At 53.0% G+C, this 21697-nt stretch overlaps 1 long non-coding RNA gene across 1 annotated transcript; it reads right to left on the bottom strand.

Moving 5' to 3' along the window:
• Positions 1-1031: 1031 nt before the first annotated feature.
• Positions 1032-20133, bottom strand: LOC118995953 (uncharacterized). The gene is made up of 3 exons (XR_005068397.1): positions 20056-20133; positions 3084-3093; positions 1032-1042 (listed from the first exon to the last, which is right to left on the bottom strand). It is a non-coding gene; the product is annotated as an uncharacterized LOC118995953 (long non-coding RNA).
• Between the last annotated feature and the right edge of the window lie 1564 nt (positions 20134-21697).

Below are 21697 nucleotides of genomic sequence, written 5' to 3'. Positions count from 1 at the left end.
AAAATGGGTGAAGGTGGTCAAAAGGTACAAGCTTCCAGTTTTAAGATGAATACCTTCTAGGGGGGTAATGTGCGGTGGGGTGACTGCAGTGAATGATGTGTATTGTCTATTTGCAAGTTGCAAAGAGAGTGCAGTTTAAAAGTTCTCATCACAAAAAATCCATACTGTAACTGTATGAGGTGATAGATGTGTTAACTAAACTTATGGTGCTCACTATTTCTCCTTATATACCTATGTTAAATCATTATGTTCTATACGTTAAACATACGCAATGTTATACATCAGTTATATTTTGATAAAGGTAGAAAAAAAAGTGACTGCATCTCCTGGCTCCTTTTCTCCTGGCTGCAGGGCCCGGCTGACAGCACATGCCCCCTGCCTTATACACACACATGCACAGGTAGCCTAGCCCTCTGGAGGGGCACGGCCTGGCACAGAGGTCAGCTAAGGGGACAATGTGGCAGAGCCGGGAAGCCCACAGGCAATGAGACCCCTGCAACGCTGCCTATCACACCTTTGCAGCCCTGTCTTCAGTCCCTGCCTGCACCCCAACCACCTGGGACCAGGCCCAGCTATAAGAAAGGAGGGGCAAAGACTGAGATGGAGGTAGAAAAAGGCAGAGATGGAATTTGAGAGACACAAACAGAAGGAAAACTGGAAACAGAAAGAGGTGCAAAGAGAGAAGCCAGAGAGAAGACGAATCATACAAACGGAAGAGAGACAGGGGAAGATAGAAAAAGAACAAAGCAGATGGCCCTGAAAGAACGATAGTCACATGTTTTGAAGGGAAGAGAGACAGATGACAAGAGGAGAGGAAGTGGGGGCCCGAGACACTGAGACACAGGTAGGGAGGCCAGAGGAGAAATGGAGAGCGACAGGGGCCAAGGAGAGAGGAGGACACACACACACATATATACACCCAGTGCTAAACAGGGCCACATGCACATGCGCACACACAGTCACAGTGAAACACAGGCTCCACACGGGCTCACATACACAGTCATGCAGACTAAGGAGAGGCCAGCAAAGGAGCTGGAAGACCCTGGGGCCAAACCTCTACCAGGAAGGCCCTTCACACCCAGCCAGAGCCTCAGTGGCTCCCAGAGGCCCCTCCGAAGTCCCCGGGTGCTGTGAGTCACCTCACCAGACTGCTGCTCCCTGTACCTGCTGTGTGCCCATCTCAGAGGAGTGAAAGTCTGCTGGCCTCTCCAGTGGACTGCCCTTGGAAGCCAGGGTCTGGTAAGTGGGGACAAGAGGCTGCCTGTGGCTGCTGCGCGATGTGGGCTGCAGGCAGGCATCCTCCCTCCCTCCTTCCTTCCACTTCCCTCTCCTGCTCCCCACAGCTGCCCTCACTTTCTTCCAGGTTTTATGAATAAACCACATATAGGAATCTCTTTCTCTCAGGCCCATTGCTAGGGAGCCTGGCCAAAGGCACTCACCTGTTAGCTTCAACTTCCTGGACACAGGAGTAATCTGACTTAACTCCTCAGGGCTGTTCTGAGAACTAAATGAAAGGCAAAATGCAAATCACTTGCTAGAGGGCCTGCCAGCCTTGGTAAGTGATTCTCGTCCTCACTATCATCACTGTCACCGTCATCGTGATCGTCATCATCATCGTTACTCTCACCATCGCCATCATCACCACCATGATCGTGGTCACCACCGTCAGCACCGTCATCACCACCATGGAGGGGAGGGGGAAGTGAGGTGACAGAGGCCGGGGCAGGTCCTTGCTCTCCTCAGTGCACTGTGTCTAGCCCAGGTGTCTCCCACAGCTTCAGGCCCACCTACCCCACTGCCTGTCGGTCCTTCCTAGTTGTCCCATGAACACCTCAAACCCCACCTGTCCAGCCCTGAATAGTGTGGCTCAGCCGGTTGGGCATCATCCCATAAAGCAAAAGGTCACCAGTTCGATGACATGCCCCGGTTTCGATGACATGCACCATTCAGGACACATGCCCCGGTTTCGGTTTGGTCCCTCATCAGGGTCGTACAAGAGGCAGCTGATCGATGTTTTTCTCTCATCAATATTCAATCATCAATCGTCAATATTTCTCTCTCTCCCTTCCCCTCTCTCTAAAAGTAAATAAATAAAGTTTTGAAAAAATAATAAAACTCCACCTGTCCAAAAGTAAACTGTCACCTCCCTGTACCCAACTTGTTACCCCTCCAGGGCTCCCCTCCCTCCTGCTGCTCCTAAGGAGTATAAACACTGGTCACTTATGGACAGAGCTTGGAGCAGGAGTGATGCTCAATACATGTTTGCTGAATGAATGAATGAATGAATGAATGAATGGGTAACACCAACAAGGAAGGACGTAACTTGCCTAAGAACACACCAAGCAAGGTGAATGCAAACCCGACGCAGGGCCCTGCTCTCTGTCTCCCGTAGGTACAGCAGGCAGCGGGAGCTGCTGTGGGCCAGCCTGCAGCAGTGCCTGCCCCCATCCTAGGCCCTTCGAGTCTCCGGGAGCAGCACCTCCCTGCCAACACCCAGCCCCACCCCCCGAATTATGGAAATAGTGGGCAGCGCCAGCAGAAGCCCAGGAACAGTGGCAACAGGAGGTGGGGAGCTTCTAGCCACTCCCCCATAGTCGGCCCAGGCCCTGGACATGCAGGTAGGTGCCCTGCGGGGGGGGGGATCAGCCATAAAATGNGTGCCGTGGGGGGGGGGGGGGGAGAGCGGGGAAGTACCTCCCTCTGTCCTACCGAAGTTCACTTCACTGGGGTCCAGGACTGGGGAGCGCCGGGGCCACTTCCCATTGCCCAGATGGGAAGATGGAGGCTCAGGGGTCTTGCCTAAGGTCACCTGTGGATTGACACAGTACTTCATTCATCTCTGAAGACAGAAATGACCATCCCTGAGATAGCTGCTATTCCTTCAGCCCTTTCTCTGCCCCAGGCACCATGCTGGGTGCTCTGGCGTGGGATCAATTCCTAGGTATAGGTGTTATTCCCCCCTCTTAAATATTGGGGCAACCTGACCTAAAAAGGCGGAGCCACTCACTCAAGGTCACGCAGATTCAAGTTCGGGCTGGCATTCTGTGGAGTCCTGGCTGCTCACAGAGTCGACCGTGACTCACCCTTGGGTCGCTGCGGATTTGCCCCTTACCCTGGGAACCTGGGCCCAGGTACCCAGGTGGTGCTGGGCGCAGAGGCTTTCCCTCCCACGGCCCTCACCCACCGGCCCTCAAAGCCCCTTTCATGGGCCTGCTCCACACCCTACTGGGGAGGCCAGACAAAACCGCTAGTGTTAGGATTATTTTTCTGTTTCCAGATGGATCTGTTTGCTGGCTCCATCCAGGGCCTCCCATCACTGCGTGGGGGCCAGCGGCCCAGCGCCAGGTTAATATTAGGAGGCAGCAGAAAAAAGGCAGCCCAGTGCAGCTCCTTGCAGAGCTCTGGGCTGTCCTACCAGGGCAGCTTCTGAGGAATAGTCCTGGGGCATTTAAAGGGGCCTGGCAGCCACGCAGGCCACGAGGAAGAAAGAATATTTTATATTTTCTTTAAAAACTTTCAAGGAAGTTCTCGCGTGTGTCATTTTGGCCTGGGGGCCAGCCCAGGGTTCTGGGGTGACCTGCAAAGCTGAGCTGGGCCCTACTCACGTTGGGCCGAGGGATGTGTTTTAAAATTCAACCAGGCAGTCATTTACTGAACCACCACCATTTCCTGAGCACCTCCTGTCGTCAGGGTGCGCACCGCACTGAGAGGAGACACAAGCTGCTGCCCCGGGGGAGCCCGGGGTCGGGCGAGGAGATGGCTGCTAGGGAGCTGCCCATGGGCATGTCGCTCCGCACCGCCATGGAGTGCTGCCGAGAAGGAGGCCCAGACTCGGACAGCAGTGGACTCGGGTTGTTTGGTTTTTAACTGCCCACTCTAAATGCCTCATTTCAAAAGAAGAATAGTCCCAGAGAGGAACAGAGACTCTTCTTGGGTTCCCAGGAAGGCTACCAAAGCCAGAGCTGTACCTGCCCATTTGGTCTGGGCCATGGCAGAACAGTATGGACGGTATGTGGGACTCTGGCAGCCTTGCCCTTGATCTTGGGGAAGTAGGTAGATAAGATCAAGGTGCAGGGGACTTGCTGATCACCGTTAATCAAAGCCAGGTATATGAGAAAGTTGTCTCCAAAGCTCATTACATCTGTCTGTTAATGGAAACGCAAACTCAGTTACCGTTATGGAAAATCCAGTCCAGCCCGAGGAGGGAAAGGTCCCATCCCCTTCTTGGTGTCCATGCCCAGGAGCAAAATCAACACATGTGACAAACCAGTGTGTGTCTAGGAGGGACACTGGGACAGGGAGAGGAGGGAGGTCCTCTGAGGCCCAGGTGACGTACAGGAAGGAGCGAGACCCGAAGCAGAGCCACATTGGTGGGGAGACAGCACTGAAGGGCTGTGCTGTGTAAGGCCGCCCGTGTGGCCTGGGTGGCCTCAAGGGGGAGCTACAGAGGGAGCGCTCAGCCCCTCGGAAAAGGAGCTCCTTGCAGTTCAAGTCCTGGACCAGCTGAGGATGGGGGGTGGTTAACAAGGAGCCCTGGACAGAGAAGCAGGGCCAGGGAAGGGGCAGTGCAAGTAAGTCAGTGACTCCCTGTCAGAGAGACGCCTGAGGGGAAACTTTTGGCCTGTCGGGGGATTGGCTCAGAATCCAGGGCCACATGAGGTCTAAGATGTTGTCACACTCAGAATCCTGGCCTGAGGCAGCGTACGCCGAAGGGATCAACCGAGAGAGCATTTAATGCTCCGGGCAAAAAGGCCAAGTAGCTCATCGATAATGATACCTCCACTACTGATAGTGACTAAGAAAAAAAGGTCAGGAAGTTCTCAGTGGAGCTATTCAAAGCGAGTCATCCACAGGCTACAGGAAGAAGCCTAAGCAGGTGAAGCAAGCACCCTGCGGCTGGTGGCCACGGGAAGCCCTTGTCATACCAGCCTGAAGGGACGAAGGGTGGGAAGGAGTTGGTGGACGCAGGCAGGAGCTGTGGCCTTTGGAAAACACACGTCACCAGCACCAGGGCAGGGCAGGGCAGGGAGGGAGAAGACGCCCAGCCTCCCTCCCCTCCTGCCCTCCAGTGGGCTGGTGTCTCCCACAGACCAAACCCGCTCAGAAGTCAGGGGGCAAGGAAGCCGAGGTGAGGCCGTCTGGCCCAGACACGTGAGCCTCCTGGGGCACAGACTAGAGAAGGCAGAGAGTAGATGGGGGGGACCCAAGACAGGGAGAAGAGTAAGGGAGGATGTGTTGTGATGGGTTGTCCAGATAGGTCCACCTTTAAAAAAAGTGCCGAGGGTGGTAAGACATGCAGTGTCCACTTGGCCACAGCCTCGGCATCCTCACTGCCTGACAGTTCACAGCCCCCTTTGTCCATGTGCTCCCAGCTGGCCCCCATTCAAGTTTGTGACTCCAGGAAGATAAACTCAGAGGAAACTTTCAAGCCCCCTCTGACTTTGTGACTCTCAGAAACTTAGACAAAAAGAAGGTCACGTGTTCAACATATACTGAGCCCCTGTTCTGTGCTGGGGCCCAGCTGGGGCTCTGGTGACCCCGTGATGGTCAAGACAGACCTGTTTTTAACCTCAAGGAGCTTACGGTCCGATGGGGGGAGACATGGATTGATTTGGTGAGCCAGTATCTGGGAGGCAGACACTGATTCCTGTGACCCGACATTACAGTTGGGGAGACAGAAAACTAACAAGGAAGCCCATGAATGTGATATGATTTTTTAAGTACCATGGAGGGGAAAAAAGCTGCTGAGTGGTCAGAATATGGCGAGAAAGATGTTAAAGTGCTCAACTGCTGCCCGGAAGATGAAAGCAAACCCAGGAGCGCAACCCAGACACCGTCTTCTCCAGCTCAGAGAGGGTCGGACGTTTGGGCGGACCACGGCAGGGAGGGCGGGGCACCTCGGGCCCAGGGGGCGGGGCCTGGAACCGCCTGGAAGTATCTTCATTTACGTGTGGTGGGTAGAATAACGCCCCCCTGTTTTAATCCCCGGAATCTGTGAGTGTCTTATTTTACATGGTGAAAGGGGTTTTCTGATGTGATTGAAGATTTTGAAGTGGGGAAATTATCCCGGACTATGTAGATGGGGCCAATGTAATCATGAGAGTGTTTCTAAGGAAAGAGGGAGGCAGGGAAGCCGGAGAAAGAGATGTGACGATGGAAGCGGGGGTTATACTCAGAGATGGATCAGAATATGATGCTCTGTTGACTTTGAAGTTGGAGAAAGGGACCAGGAGCCAAGGAATGCAGGTGGGCTTCCAGAGGTTGGAGAAGGCAGGGAGATGGATTCTCCCCAAGAGCCCTCCAGAGAAAGGCAGCCTGGCCTGCATCTTAGTTTTAGCCCATTTGACGCCTTTTGGACTTGACCTCCAGAAATGCAAGAGAATAAACCCGCGTTGTTTTTAGCCACTGGGTTTGTGGTGATTTGTCATGCAGCTTGTACACGACAAATGTGTTAGGAACCTCGTACAACAGGCCTGGTGCCTTGGTTGGGATGACTAACACATGGGCTCAGCCAGGACCCTCAGAGTAGTCGGACTTCCCATGGTGGTTCAGGGCTCCCGAACAAGTATTCTGGCAAGAACAGGAGAAGCTCCATGGCTTTTTATGACCCAGCCCCAGAAGCCCCACGGTACGCTATTGCTCAGAGCAGTCACAAACACAGCCAGACTCAAAGGAAGGGACAGAGAACCCCACCTTCTGCCAGGAGGAGGGTCAGAAAACTTGCAGATGTGTTATTGAAGCGCCACACGGCTAGTTTCAATAGGGCAGCCAGGGAAGGCCCTCCGAGCAGATAACACGTGACGAGAGTCCAAGCGAGGTCAAGGAACAGACAGAGCGAGAGTGCCAGGAGAGGGACCAGAAACGTGAAACCCGGAGGTGAGCATGAAGCAGGCAGCTAACCAGGCAATTCCAGTCCATGTGACAAGTGACCCATAGGGTCTCAAAGGGCGATGGGAATCCAGCTGAGAACCCTGAACCCAGCCTGAGAAGCTTCCAGAAGGAAGGGATGCGTGAGTAGACAGCTGATGATTGGAGCCGAGATGGCCCACATCTGAGAATGTGGCAGCCCCTCTCATACGTGCCTCATCCCCTGGAGGAACGAGGTCTGGTGCATGGACTTCTTACTCCCACTGGGTCCTGGGACCCCCTCCTGCCCCTTCCCCCAGCTCCCATAGGCCCAAGCAGATGCTGGTTAAGGCCTCTGCTTTCTTAGCCTCAGGTCAGCTTTCTTTTTGTGACCCCTGTGGCCCACCCCTTTCTGGCAAACATCCTTTCACAGGCTTTACTAGATAAAGTCTTACCTAATTAACTGAGGGCTGACAACTGCACTTTCTCAGTGCATAAAGAGAGCCAGTGGGAACAGCAGGAGGCGGTGTATGTGCAGGGCGCTGGCCTCTGGAGCCGGAGCCAGGTGCCCCTTAGGCCAGCCCAGCCACCCACCTTTCTGGGCCCAACCAGATATTTCTTACCTCTGCAGATGCAGACAGAGAAGTGGAGGAGGCCCCAGAAGAAAGCAGGGAAAATCTTTCTTCTGGTGCCTGGGGGCAGCACAGGGATTCCTGGATTCTAGCCCCCACACTGGACTTGGCATGTAGAAGATGCTCAATAAATATTCCTGGAATAAAGGAGAGACAGAGAGAGAGAGAGAAGAGATGGAGCGAGAGGAAGCTGGAGGGAAAGAAGGGGATGGAGAGAAGGGAGAAAGAGAAGGGGAGGAAGAATGGAAGAAAAAAAGTAGGTTTTTTTTCTCCGACACACAATAAAGGTGATTAAAAACAGGTTCCTGTCCCTACAGTGTTGAGTTCAAATGTTGGTTCAGCCTGTTAAAATTTACTGCAAGTCATTTTGCCTTCCTGAGCTTCAGTTTCCTCATCCGTAAAACAGGATAACCATACCAGTCTCACAAAATTACTGAGTCGATGGAACAGCATGGTCTCCAGAAGGGGCCAATGAAGAAGAAGAAGATGGTGATGATGGTTGTGGTCACGAAGACGATGATGGGTAGCAGGTCTGAGCCCGCAGCACATGCCAGGCACAGTCCTGAGACCACTCTAAAAATCAGTGGTTTTCATCCTCGCAACAACTCAAGAAAACTGAGGCACAGAGAGGTTAAGGAACTTGCCCAAGGTCACACAGCTGGTAAGCCTTAGAATGTGAATTCAAGCCAGGCAATGTGGTGCTGAGCTTGCACTCAAGCTGCACCCTGCAGAGCCTGGCACATAGTAGGGGGGTTCATTTAAGGGGCAAGCCTTCTGCTCACTGCATAACTCTTCTCTGCACTGGGTGGCAAGCACCTCAAGGGTAGGGGCTGCTAGTTCCTGCCACTGGGTTCCTAGCACAGGGCTGGGCCCCTAGGATTGTGACCTGGATGGGTGTGTCCTGGCAACAAAATTATCCCTTTTGTCTTGTCCTTTAGTGGGACAAGGGTCCTCTGAGGTCAGGCTGCCTAGAGTTGAATCCTGACACCACCATTTATTGGCACGATGCCTCAGTTTCCCTAACTGTCAGAAGAAGCAGGAGAGTGCCCATGTCACAGGGTCTTGTGACTGAGGCCAGGTCGTACAATGCCGAACAGAGTAGCAAGTGAGAGCTCCATGCGTGTTCACCCCCATTATTAGCATTGTTATTTTCATTCTTCTTCAGGCTCCAGCCAGGCTTCCCCATAAGACCCTGGCTTTACGGGGACCAGGCCACCCTTCCGGGCAAGGAACAGTTAACCAGACTCTTTCTAGTGACAGGTAATTTAACTCCCATCTCAGATGCAGCAGAGGAGGCCAACGCAGAGGTGAGGCCGGAATTCGAGATCGGCCCTGGGCCGCGTGCTCCCGAGCGAAATGGCCAGAGCTCTCACCCCAACCCTTTTCTTCTCCCGCCTTCCAGAGCGGTGGTCATAGATATGGCGAAACAAGATCAGCCGCAAGTGGGGCTGGGGCTGGGAGCAGGCAGCTGGAGTGGGTGTAACACAACCCCCTCGATGTCCCTCCCAGACAACACTGAATGTGCCCTTTGGCTTCCCCGGAGGCCCAGAGAGGTTAAGGTTTTGGCCCAGTATCACACAGCTTATCTGCAAGCCAGCTGGACGTTCTGATCCTGGAAGTTCCTTATTATAAAACTCTGGTACACCCCCACCCCAGCTCAGCCCAAGGTCACTTCTTGGGGAATGGGAGGCGATGATGAGGGTCCTTGGAGCTTTTCACATGAGTCTTGGACAGGGAGCCAGGACAGAGCCTCCAGGGTGGGGAGGGGGTGAGCCTCCAGCAGCAGGATCAGGTACCAGGCCCTGCTCCTTGGCTCCCGGGGGAGGATCAGTTGCTCGCCAGGATGCCAGGGACGGGAAGGCAGTGGAAAGCCATCCCGCTAGCACAGGCTGAGGTCCTAGCCTCATCTCCCTTTCTCTCTGTGCCTTGCTTCTCTCTGGCTCTCACTCTCTCTCTCGTGGTCTCTATTTCTCTGCCTCTCCTCGACTCTTTCTGTTTTCCTTTCTCTGTAGTTCCCTTTGTCTCTATATCCCGGTGTCCCTGTTTTCTCCCTTCCCTTTTTTTGGTCAGTCTCTTCCTACATATTTCCTCATTTCTTTTGCTCTGGCTGGGCATTTCTGTCTGTCCAGGTCTCTCTTTCCCTCCCCATTTCTCCCTCGTTTCCACCTCTCCTCCCCCGTCCTCGCCTCTGTCTCCCCTCAGTCCCATGACCCCACTCGCCTGGAAGGAGACAGCAGATCTGGGGTAGGAGAGTGACAGAGCAGGCTTGGGAGGTCGGCCAAGAGGCCTGGAGGAGGGCAGGGCAGGGCCGAGGGCAGGGCAGGGCTGAGGACAGAGGCCAAGGCCCAGGCCCAGGGAGGAGATGGCAAGTTCTGGGCCCCGTGAAGGCTACAAGGTGGACAGGAGGGGCAGCTGTGAGAAGGGCTACAGAGGAGGTAGCCCCAATGAAAGGCTGGGAGAAGCACCAACAGCTGGGGAAACGTGGGAAGAAAGAGGAGGAAGAGACCTCAGCACAAGCATGTCAAGGGGATGGGGTAGGCTGAGCCGCAGGTCTGGTGGGCAGGGGTGGACTGAGTGAGGCCAGAAGGGGCAGATGCTGAAACCTGGAGTCCAGGCCAGGACCAGCGTGGGGAAAGCCTTAAATGCTGACCAAGAGCCTGGACTTCAGTCCGCGGAGTGGTGGCTTTTTACGTGAGTCTGATGAAACTCCAGAATTCTACCCTGACAAGGGTATAGGCCCAATATTTGGCACCCACATCAAGGCTTCTGAGACCCTCTGGAATTCTCTCACAGGCCACTGGATTTGAAGCTGGTTCCAAACCCTGGGGAGCCATCGAGGGGTTTGAGCTGAGGAGACGGCAGACTTGGAGCGGCACTGCAGGAAGGTGAATCTGAAGCGGTGTGGCCTCCATTGCTGGGCAGAGAGGGGCGTCCAGCAGCAGGGGCCTGGTGGGCCTCTCAGAGCGTCCCTTCTTCCTGGAGACCCTGCAAGTCTCCATAAATGCAGGGAGTGGCTGCCACCCAGGACTCCCAGGCTTTAAGGGAGGGGCACCAGCCCTCTTCCCAGTGCTATGAAGGATGCTTGCTGGTCCTGAGCACCTGGGCCTAGCCTGAGAGGACTGGGCCTTTGCAGCCTGATGGACAATCAGCCTGAGGGCCTGAGACAGTAGCCCCAGCCTGGCAGATCTGGCCCAGGCAAATTCCTCCTTCCCACCCACTCACCCACTTACAGTTTTGCATGCCCTGTGCTGAGTGTCTACCCCCTCAGACAATGTCCTTTAGGCAGGGAGCCACCCCAAGGTGGGGGCTGCCCTTGCCCTGAGAACTGGGCCAGCCTGGGGGCTGCTGCAGAAGCTCAGTCCTCTGGCGCAGCCCCATTGCACAGGGACACCTGGGTCCTGGAGGGTGGGGAGACTCCCCTGGAGCTCTCCAGCAGGTGGTGACTCGGGCAGCCACCAGCCTTCCAGCCCCTGGCTCTCCTGCCTGTGCTTAAAGGATGGCATTCCAGCTCCTGCACGGGACCCTCTCACCTATAACACCTGGGGCCTGTCCCCGTCACACCTTCTACTCAGGCTGCCCTAGCCAGTCAGAGCAGAACTCGCTGCTGTGTGGCAGTTAACGTTTACTAAGTGCCTACTGCACGTGCCAGTTGCTGGGTATCGTGCAGCCCTTGCAGTGACCCACCGTGTAGGGGTAGTGTTACCCGTTTTGTAGATGAGGAAGCTGAGGCTCAGAGGGGTTAAGCTGCCAGTGATCACCCTGTTAGTAAGCAATAGAGCCAAGATGGGGCCCAGTAGTGCCCAGCGGCAAAGTCTGGGCCTTTCTCCTCTACCACATCCCTCTCTCTGCCTGGCATACAAAGGGGGCCTCAAACTGGCTTCCCTAGAAGCTTGGGAGACCCAGGAATCTGTCCTCAAATCCACACGTTCAAGCACCCACCTTGCTCCCAGAAGACTAGCTAGGGGTAGGTCAGCTTCAGCAGCTGGGGGGTGGGGTGGGGTGGGGGTGGGGGTGGCCCTCCTCGGTTCCCTTTCCTTTAGCAGAAGAACCACAAGGGAGCGTTAGAGGTCCGTGAACCCGGTCTCCCAGGCTCTAGCTCTGCCACTGATGCGCTGTGTGACTGCGGCCTCATCAACAGCCCCCTCTGGCTGGGCCTCTCTCCCCCTCTCAACCTGCAGGAGCGGGGCTCCTGCCTCCAGAGGGCGGTACCAGCCGAGTGCCTGCAATTCCTTGGCCGAAGGGAGATGTCTTGGTGCCCTCCGTGCAGAAGCTTTGCCAAGCTAAGGGTTTGGCATGCCATCTTTGCCTGCTCTGTTCGAGGGTGACTGTCTTATTCCAACAAGGAGCCACCCCCAGGGTGGCCCACTCCAAACCCCAGTGACTCACTTGCAGAGTGAGGGGCAGGCGGGCGGGAGCTGTCTCTGTGGCTCTTGGCGTCCGATGGAGCCCACGGGCCCACGAGCCCATGCCGGGCGGGAACTCGTGTCAACCACTGGCTCCTATAAATCGCAGGGCTAGGACAAGGTGGGACAGTCAGCGGCGCTCAAGGAGAAAGTGCAGCCTGTGTGCTCTGGGGAGGTGACCCGGGGGGACCTTGGGCCACTCCTCGGGGGCGTTAATGAGCACTCCATCTGGTGCCATCCTCAACCACTAGCTGACGCTGACACAGCATTTCAGAGGGCAGAGAGAGAGCGCATGTTCCAAGGCTAGCAAAGGCTCAGTTTTTCCGATCCGGAAAAATCCGTTCAAAGAAGGGAAAATCGAGGATGAGGAGCTGAAGATTGCCTGACTTATGTGGCCTTCGTCTGTGGACTGGAATGGCCCACAGAAGACCATCTCCCTTGATGTCTAGCTGGGGTGACCCAGGCTCAAAGGAGGCAGCGCTGTGTGGGGAGGCCTGGGGCAGGGCCAGAATAGACACGTGACCTTTCCCTTCCCAGCCCCAAGTTCTGACCACTTTGCCATCCTGCCTCCCTCAGTCTTCGGCCGATTGGAACATGCACCCTGATTCTCCGACCCCGATTTGGACTCAGAACCATCACATCTCTGTGGGCACAGCATGACAGATACTTTTACTAGGAGGCCCCCACCCCGCCCGGCAGAGCACCCAGAGCTTTGCCTTCAGGGGGTTCATGATGCCCCCTAGGAAACAGGAAGGAGTCGAAATGTGAAATCACAAAAATAATGATGACCGATGCTCACTTGGTACTTACTATTATGCACCAGACACGGTGCCCTTCTAAGGGCTTTTCATGAATTAACTTGTTTTGTCCGCAAAAAAACACATAACATACTGTCACCCTGTTTTACAGATGAGGAAACTGAGGTACTCTGAGGTTCAGTAACTTTCCCTCATTCACGCAACTAGAAAATTGTGTAGCAAAGCAGCCTGGTGTTTGAGTCCGTAACCCTTGTGTAGCAAATGTCAGTGCCTCAGGCACCATCCTTAGAACGGGGGGCCCAGGGATGGAAAGAACAGACAAGAAGCCTGCCCTCAAAGAACTAGTTATTCTTTTTCCTTTCACTCACCCATTCATTCCTCCTTTCATCCATCCATCATCCATTCATCATCCATCTGTCCATGCACCTGTCCATCACCAATTCATCATCGATCCATCGTCCTCCATCCATCCATCCATCATCCATCTGTGTCTGGTTTCACTCACTGTTGTATCCCCCATGCTCAACATAGTGCCTGGCACATAACAAGCCCTGACCAATATTTGCTGAAGAGACGAAAAAGTGGAGATGGACTTGGACCCTGTCCGACAGCTTGGCGTGTGAGTCCCTTGCCCTCTCCCAGTCTCAGCGTGTTGGGGAGTAAACACTGCCCTGTTCACCTCCCGGGTTTCTTGGGAGGTTCTGATGGTGAGGAGGCAGAAGCTTTGCAAACTGTAAAGGGCGGCGAAGGCATAGCCAGCTCGGGGCTGCAGCACTGCCGTGCAGGCGCCAGGCCCGCAGAGCTGCGTCTCTCTCAGGTCTGGCTGGTGCGACCTGTCAGACACTTCCCCTCGGCCTGCCAAGAGGCCCAGAAAGGAAAGGAAATTGACATTTAATGAGCATCCACGAGGTGCCAGGGCCTTCACACATGTTAACCCTCTCTTCTCTTTTCTCGTGCACATCAAACAATGGAAGCCCAGAGAGGTCCATCAAACCGCCCAAGGTCACACAGCCATTGAGCAGAGTCCTTCTGAACCCCGGCCCTGAGCCCCAAAGCCTATGGTTGTGACAATACCCCATACCACCTCCCCTTCAAGGGATGCTGCTGACTGCCTGCTTTCCAAATTTCCCTAAGTCTCCACTGTTCAAGGTTACGCAGCAAGCTCCTGGCAGAACCTTTTAAAAAGTGTTTCCATTTAGTGTTTGCATTGATTATTTCCTTTTTGCTTTATAAGAATTTCCCCCCTTTTATATGCAAAGAAAAGCCAATATAAATGTTCTCCCCACACACAGGTTAACTCTTGTCTGGCAGGCAGGTTCTGAGCAGGCATTTGGGGAGGAGATGGCAGGTCAGCTTCTTGCCATAGCTCCCTGCCGGGCCTTTTCATGGACCCCTGGGATAGTTCACACATCAGTGTGGCTGTGCCGCCTCACGTCGTCCGTGGCAGAAGCCACCGATTCCCAATTACCAGAGTCCCATGACCCTCAGCGCAAGGCAGCCTTCTTGGACCTGAGTGGAAACCACCCTTTGAAATGTAGAGCCCAGGGAACAGGCTTCCTGGAGACACTACCCTGCCCCACAGGCTGGGACAGAAAAAGAAATGCCCATGGCCACTATTGCTGGCCACCCACGGAGAGCCTGGCACGGCTCTGGGCGCCTCACCAATATCCTCTCACCGAGTCTTCTAAACGGAAGGGGCAAGGCCCTATGACCCCATTTTACGATGGGGAGGGAAGCTGGGGCTCAGAGAGGCCAAGTCACCTATACGAGGCCACAGAGCTGGCCGGGGCAAACGAGGTAGGACCGGATTCTGGACTGTAAATCTCTGTAAATCCAGGGTTAAAACTAAGATATTGTGCTTGTGAGGTGGCAAAGTGCCTCCTCTGTGCCAAGTGCCATCCTCAGGGGACCCAACCCAGCCAGGAAATGGGGGAAGCAAGCCCCAATTCTGCTAAAGGCTTGCTGCGTGGCCTCGAGTTGGTTATTCCCTTCTACAAGCACAGAGTTTGTCCTGTGTGAAAGGAGAAAGTTGAACATCTCAGCCTTTTCTGCTTTCTTACATCTTGTTTGGGTAACAATTTGTAAAGTAGAACAAGGGGTGAGAGAAGATGGCTGGATTTATGGATTAGCAGTGCATTATGGCTGAGAGCTACTAAGAAGTCCTTGCCCTATCACCTAGGACCCCCATTACCCATACCCCGAGGGGCAAGATTTATGGAGGAGTTCAGGTATGCAAGGGCTGAACTGTCCCTGCAGCCTTGTCCCACTCCTGACCCACACCCCCAGGAGGGGGCTGCGTGGAGGAGCTGCAGCCGTGGGCCAGACACCAAGGGGAGAAGGGAAGGCACCAGGCCTTCCATGTCAGTGTGCAGAATTCTCTGAGACCTCTCTACGGGGCCCCCTTCCCCAGTCCTTGTCCTTGAGCAGACCCTCGCCCCAAGACCCAGCACTCAGTGCCCCCAGCCCTAGCCCCAGCCCCAGCCCCTCGGCAGAGGCTCAGCCTGTAGCTGGCTCCAGCGCCAGCAGGCTGGCCATTTAAGGCTCCACCTCACCCCTTTAAATTCTATTTTTTCAAACCACATTCTTGAACTTGGCAGATAACGTGGCAGCCCGACAAGAGCCCTATTTACTCGGAGAGCCGTGAATGGGTCCTTTATAACAAGCTTCATTAATATTTCTACCTATTGGCCAGCTCTCCGCTTCCTCCCCCTATACAAACAGATTCTCCACACAGAAAGACTTTTCAAATGCTCTTGTTGACTTTCCCCAAACAGGGAGAGCAGCCGGGCCAGCCAGGGTGTGTGAGTGTGTGTGCAGGGGAGGGGGCAGTCATGGGCTCGCGCCTGCCTGCCTGCCCGGCCTGGTGCAGGAAGGAAAGAGGCCCGCTATTCACGGGCAGGGGCAGGCAGCCTGGGTGAGTTCAGGTATGCTGCCTCACAAAGGCACACTGAGCCCGGCCTGCACTGCGAATTCCAGAGTGCTGGCGTGAGGAGTCAGATGGCCCCTTCTCAGCCCCTGCTGCCCAGCCAGGTGACCCTGGGCAAGTCCCTTACTCACTCTGGGCCTCACTGGCCTCCTTCATCAGTTGGGCCTATACTCTGCTCCTCAAAGTGTGGTTGGTCCATGCACCACCAGCAGCAGCGGCATCACCTGAGGGCTTATACCACATGCAGCCTCTGTCCAGAACCGCGGTACTTGAATTCATGTCTTAAGATCTCAGGTGATGTGTGTGTGTGTGTGGTAAGACTTCAGAAGCCTCAGATCTACAGCACATGCCTTTCCACCAACACCAGGGCTGTTCTGCGGCTCAAAGGCCATCACAGGCCTTCAGCATCATTAAGAAGGCAGACACCAAGGCTGTTTGGCTCTGTGCTTTGTGACCAGAGGCCTGGCCCACGGTTGGCCCTCAGGAGACAAGCAAGCAGCAAAGTGCATTGTCCAAGCCTAAAGCCTTGGGCTAATGATAGAGATTCTCCCTTTTCAGCACATGAGAACTGTAAAGAACAGCCTATCCTGTCGTTCAGAAGGTCATGTGGCGTCAGGAGGAAGCTTCTAACATTGCAGTGGATGAGGCGGTGAGCAACCACCTGTGCTTCGGACATATGCAAGCAGAAGCTGGAGGACCTGGGAGAGGAGTTAGGGGAAGAGCAGAGCCCCCCGTGTGCCTCTGGGCTGAGTGCAGGGGGTGGGCGGACAACGCATCCACATCAGGCGTGCTCACGGGGCGTGGTGGCGCTCTTGGAAAGAGGCAGAGTCGAGTTAGGATGCTGGTGATCCCCAGGTCCTCACTGGAGGACCTGGTGCTTTCCTTTCCCTTTCCTGTGCATGTGATAAGTGTTTGTTCTGGGTGTCAGGTCCTCTGCTAGACCTTGGGGACATGATGGTCAATAAAATAGGCTCTGTCCTTGCCCTCTCAAGGAAGAGAGACATTTAACAACAGAACAAAAATACCAATATAAATGCTGGGGAGGAAGCAGAGGAGGGTGACTGACAAGGTAGTGTGTATGGGGTTGGGGGAATCCATTCATCAGGAGCACTAGGCAAGACGTCACTGAAAGGTGGCTTTTTAAATTCAAGCTGGAAGACAGAGGAGGCGACTATGTGAGGAACTAAAGGAAAGGCACCCAGGCAGTGGGAACAGCATGCATAAGGTCCCGAGGCGGGAAATGCTTGATGCTTTGAAAGGGGGTCAGTGTGGCAATAGTATTTCCAGGGGCAGTGGGGTGGCAATTTCTACCTTGCAGACCTGCTAGGAGGGAGGGTTGCACAGGAGAAGTTCTCAGAGCACAGTGTGTTTGCTCTTAACTGATTGTCAGGCCCCTGTGGCTGCGTTAAGCCCCTATCCGGACCGGGACCACTGTCTGCTCTTTCCATCTCTCAGGAGCAGCAGGGGTAGTGCCTCAGCTTGGGCCAGAGCCCAGAACAGGGTCAGCTGAGCTGGAGGGGGCTGAATGAGCTGCCTGTGTTCATCTTGGCTACCTATATCTTACCTTTTTGGGGAGGGGGTGGCCTGCCCTCTCCTGGGAACCCTGCCCAGCTTTGGCTAGCCTAGGCCACTTGAACAGAAATCCCTGACCCCCTGCCTAGGTCTCAGCAGCCAAAGGCCAGACCCTCTCGGGAGCACAGAGCCCTCTGACCAGCCCACACCCCACCCCCTGGCCAGCCCTTAAGTACCAGGCTGGAAATAACCAGCTGTCTCCGCCCCTTGAGGCTGAGGGCTCGCCTACCACAGGGGCTGAGGTAGCTGGGCAAAGCAGGGAAGGAAAGCTGTCCCAAGAGAGGCTTCTTGGATTCTTCCAGCTGGGAGGCCCCTACTTTCAGGCCTTGGAGGGTAGGATGCGTTGGTTCAAATCTTGGGTTTGCTGATGGCTCCCCAGGAGCCCTTCAAAAGCTGCCTTAATTTAAGCTCAGTTTCTTTGTCTATGCAGTGGAGTTGATCGCTCCCTCTAAGGGGTATTGTGAGAGTGAAATCACATGACAGATGTGTGAGCTTTGTACACTATAAAGTGCAATGCACATGAAAGAGTTTGTGGCTGGGGCAATTGCCTCATGTTGTACCAAGGACATGAAAAGACAGTTCCAGCGTGCAGTGCCAGCCCTACCTCTGGGGAGATCACAGCTTTTCTGAGAGTCTCAGCTGTAGCATTTGCATCCTTCTCCCTGCCTTGAAGGGTTGTTGTTAGAATCCAGTGAATCCAAACCGTATCTGTAGTGAGCACCTACTATTTCCATTGCTCATGGCATTCTAGAAATCTTGCGAAAGGCAGGGAAACCTTGCAAAAAGTAGGTCCCCTTTTCTTCTTCAATTTCAGAGACCCCCTTCCCTGAAGACTGAAGATAAGCAAAGGATGATTCCAGGAAACCAGACAAAGGACAGGGGAGGGGCAGGATTCTAGATCTCAGATGTGGCTACCATAGTCACATTGCCGGTTGAGATCCTGCTTCAGTCTCTTACAGTCCTTATGACTTGAGGCACTCACTTACCTCCTGTGAGCCTCAGTTTCCCCACCCATAAAGCAGGCAGAATATATACACCCAGAAGACTGCTGCTATGATTAGCTACATCAGTTGATTGTGCTTAGCTCAGTCCCTGGACCGTTGTGTATTGGGTTGGCCAAAAACTTCATTTGTTTTTTTCCGTACAATGGCTCTGGTAGTGTTTAGTTGTCTTTGACTTCATTCAAAACAGTTTTGTTAGATTGTTTTGTGACAGCCATCATATCAGCGTGCATTTAAAAAAACTGATCAAAATTGGTGAATTTTTGTGCAGACATTTTAATATTGAAGATGGATGAAATATACATTTATGGTATATTATGCTTTATTATTTCAAGAAGGGTAAAAATGCAACTGAAGCAAAAAAAAGATTTGTGCAGTGTGTGGAGAAGGTGCTGTGACGGATCAAGTATGTCAAAGGTGGTTTGCAAAGTTTCTTGGCACTGTTGACATTTTTGCCAAATAATTCTTTGCTTTGGGGCTGTCTTATGTATTGGAAGATATTTAGAAGCACCTCTGGCCTCTACCTACTAGAGATCAATAGCAAGAGATTGCCAATATATTCAAAATATCCAAATCAATAAAGTTATTGGTAAAAATGAGAAATGCATCTTTTATTTTACAAAAAAAAAAACTGAACAGACTTTTTGACCAACCCAATATAATCAATAATGTTTGCTATTATGAGAAGTAGAAGTAGATAAGCGTTTCATCGTTGTCGCAGTAGCAGTGGTAGTATATATATATACCACTGGTATAAAAATACTAGTAGCAGAATCACTAGTAGCAGCAATGATGGTGAGAGTATTAGTGATCTAAGTTATAGCCGTCACGGCAGTAGAGGTACTACCAGAAGTGCTGGTGGTGGCGGCCGTAGTAGGAAGTGCTGTCGTAATGGAGTGGAAGGGAACTCATGGTAGTCATGGTAGAAGTACTAGTAGTAATAGGTGGTAGAAATACCGGTGGTGGTAGTGGCAGAAGTACTCACTGTACCAGGAAACGGTGGCCGTGAAACTGGAAAAGAAGGTGCTGGTGCTGCCTGTCACTACCAGAACCAGTACGTAGAGACAAGGATCAAATCTTTATGGGCACTTTATTCGGATGTCAGCAGTCTGAGAGGCGGGTGGGTTGTGTACTCTAAAATGCAACTTGACCTTCCACCTCAGGCTCACCTTTTCAGAGGAAGAAGGAAAGGGTAAACGGAGGGTGTGAGGAGAGGTTAATCCGATGAGAGCTGCAGTTCAACAGTGGTTTTCCTAGCACAGTCATACCTTGGTACTCATCGGCTTCAAAACTCATCAAACCCAGAACTCATCACATGTTTTAAAAATATACATTATGATTATGCTATTACAGTTGTTTCAATGTTTCCTCCTTTGTCTCCCTCTGCCTGGTACCCTATTCTCTATAGTAACCCCCCCACCTTAGTTCATGTCCATAGGTCACGCATGTAAGTTCCTCGGCTTTTCTATCTCCTATAATATGCTTAACACCCACCTACTTATTTTGTACCTACCAGTTATGCTTCTTAATCCCTGTACCCCTCCCAGCTGATAACCCTCCAATTCACAACTATCAACAACTGAATCTATAAAACAAACTAAGCAAACAACCAGAACTCTATCGGTCACGTATTGGCGAGAAAAGTGTTTTAGCACTCGGCACTTGCTCGGGACTTGGCGCACTTGCTAGAACTTGTATGAGTCACCGCAACGCCCAGCAAGAGAGAATGCCTCCTCACGCATCACTTGTTCAGCACTCATCAAGAGTTCTGGAACAAATTAACAGGGAGGAGTATGAGGTACCACTGTATTTCTTTATCTGCTGGTCAACAATTCTCTCTCTGAATCTCAGACATTCCTTCTGTGAAACACAATGGCTCAGATACCACCTCGAAGGCTTGCAGACTCCCCGGGACACAAAAGTTGAATTGCTTGTGGACCTCCTGGAGTCAGTAGGTCATGCATTCCAGTTCCTGGAACACAAGCTTTCCGCATGCATTGATACTTAAGCCTATCAACTATAACTGAAGTTAAATGTTCAACTCTTGTGTCCCCCTATCCGTAGCTATAGCAGTAGTAGCAGACATACTAGTGTGATAGTAGTAATAGCAGTGCCGGCGGGGGCATATGTGACAGGGGAGAGGTAAACCTAAGAGAATCCAGCCCCTTTTAGTTCTGGGAAGAGGACACAGGGCCCAGCTGATGGAAATTGGAAAGGAGAGGGTCCTGATAGACGGGCTTGAAATGAAGCAGAGTCCTGGAAATGGGTGCTAATCAAATCCTTGTAGTCTTGATGAGAGAAATGACTATCTCAGAGACAGAGTCCTGGGATTGTGGGGGCTGTGTCTCCCCCTCAATTTCTCCCAGGGAGACAGGGACAGTGTTTTCTCCCAGAAATCCCAGGATCCTGGATTAGGCAGAGTCTTAGGTACCTCTGGCCCCTGTCCTCCTCATTCATATTCAAGAACATCGAGGCTCTGGGTGTGGGAGGAGTGGGAGTGGTCCCCACTGGGTAACACAGCTAGGAGACATGCTTCCTGCTGCCTCCTGGGGACTGGCTCTTAGGGTGTGGGTTGCTGTGGAAGCCCCCAGCCCTGCATTCCAGGTCCTCAGCTGCCTGAGGGGTGAGTCAGCAGTGGGGTCTGGCACCCATCCAGGCCTCAGAAACTCAGCGTCCTCCTTGCTGATAAGGTGGGTGGATTTTCCTGAGAAGAGCCAAAAAAATTATAGGAGGGGGCTCTGGAGAATCTTCAGACTCTGCTCCTCCAGAAGAGTTAGTGAAGACAAGTTCCTAGCCAGGACCATCCCCTGGGCCTCTATGGAAGCTTCTGGCTTTGGACAGTTTGGAGTATGATCCCACCAGTCTTCCTGGCTTCCCATCCCACTAAGCAAGTTTGCTCTTCAACTCATCCCACCTCTGGACCATTGCTTATGCTATTCCTTTTGCCTGAAAGGCTCTTCTTTGCCCTCATTCCTGCCTCAATTTCTTTCCATCTTTTAAAGCCCCATTGCCACCTCCTCCAGGAAGCCTTCCCAGATTCCCCAACCCTTGGTCTCTGACCAGAATTCCCTTTCCTCCCCTGTGCTTTCATGGCATTTGGATTCAACTGCTACAAGTAGTTCATCTTAGCATACATGCCCTTATCCACTTTGGAGAGTTCTCTAAGGCAGACAGATGTTCATGTCCCCACACCCCAAATCAGCCAAATGAATTAAGGTCATGGGGCTGGTAGGTGTGGGGGGTTGTAGGTCCCCAGAAGAGGGTTCCCATCCCAACCCAGGAAGGCTTCCTGGGAGAGCATGTAGCCACTCTGTGCTCACAACCAAACAACACAGTGGATTGTTAGTATTCGGTTTATGACCCAGCACATAGTGGGTGCTTTGGGTGTGCTTAGTCAACATTCCAATTGAATGTGTAGTTGTATCTCCCCATTGGACAGCTTACTGTCACCAGTGTGGAGAAAAGCTAGGATGAGAAAAAAATCTGGAAAACTAATGGATCCCATGGTCCCTGTAGGCAGGGTCTCTGTGTGGTTCTGCCCTCCTCAGCCTGTGATTTC

This window comes from Sturnira hondurensis, unplaced genomic scaffold (assembly GCF_014824575.4).
Source record: "Sturnira hondurensis isolate 20B ecotype Veracruz unplaced genomic scaffold, ASM1482457v3 Scaffold0010448, whole genome shotgun sequence".
Lineage (NCBI taxonomy): Eukaryota > Metazoa > Chordata > Mammalia > Chiroptera > Phyllostomidae > Sturnira > Sturnira hondurensis.
This window is presented reverse-complemented; position numbering and strand designations above follow the sequence as displayed.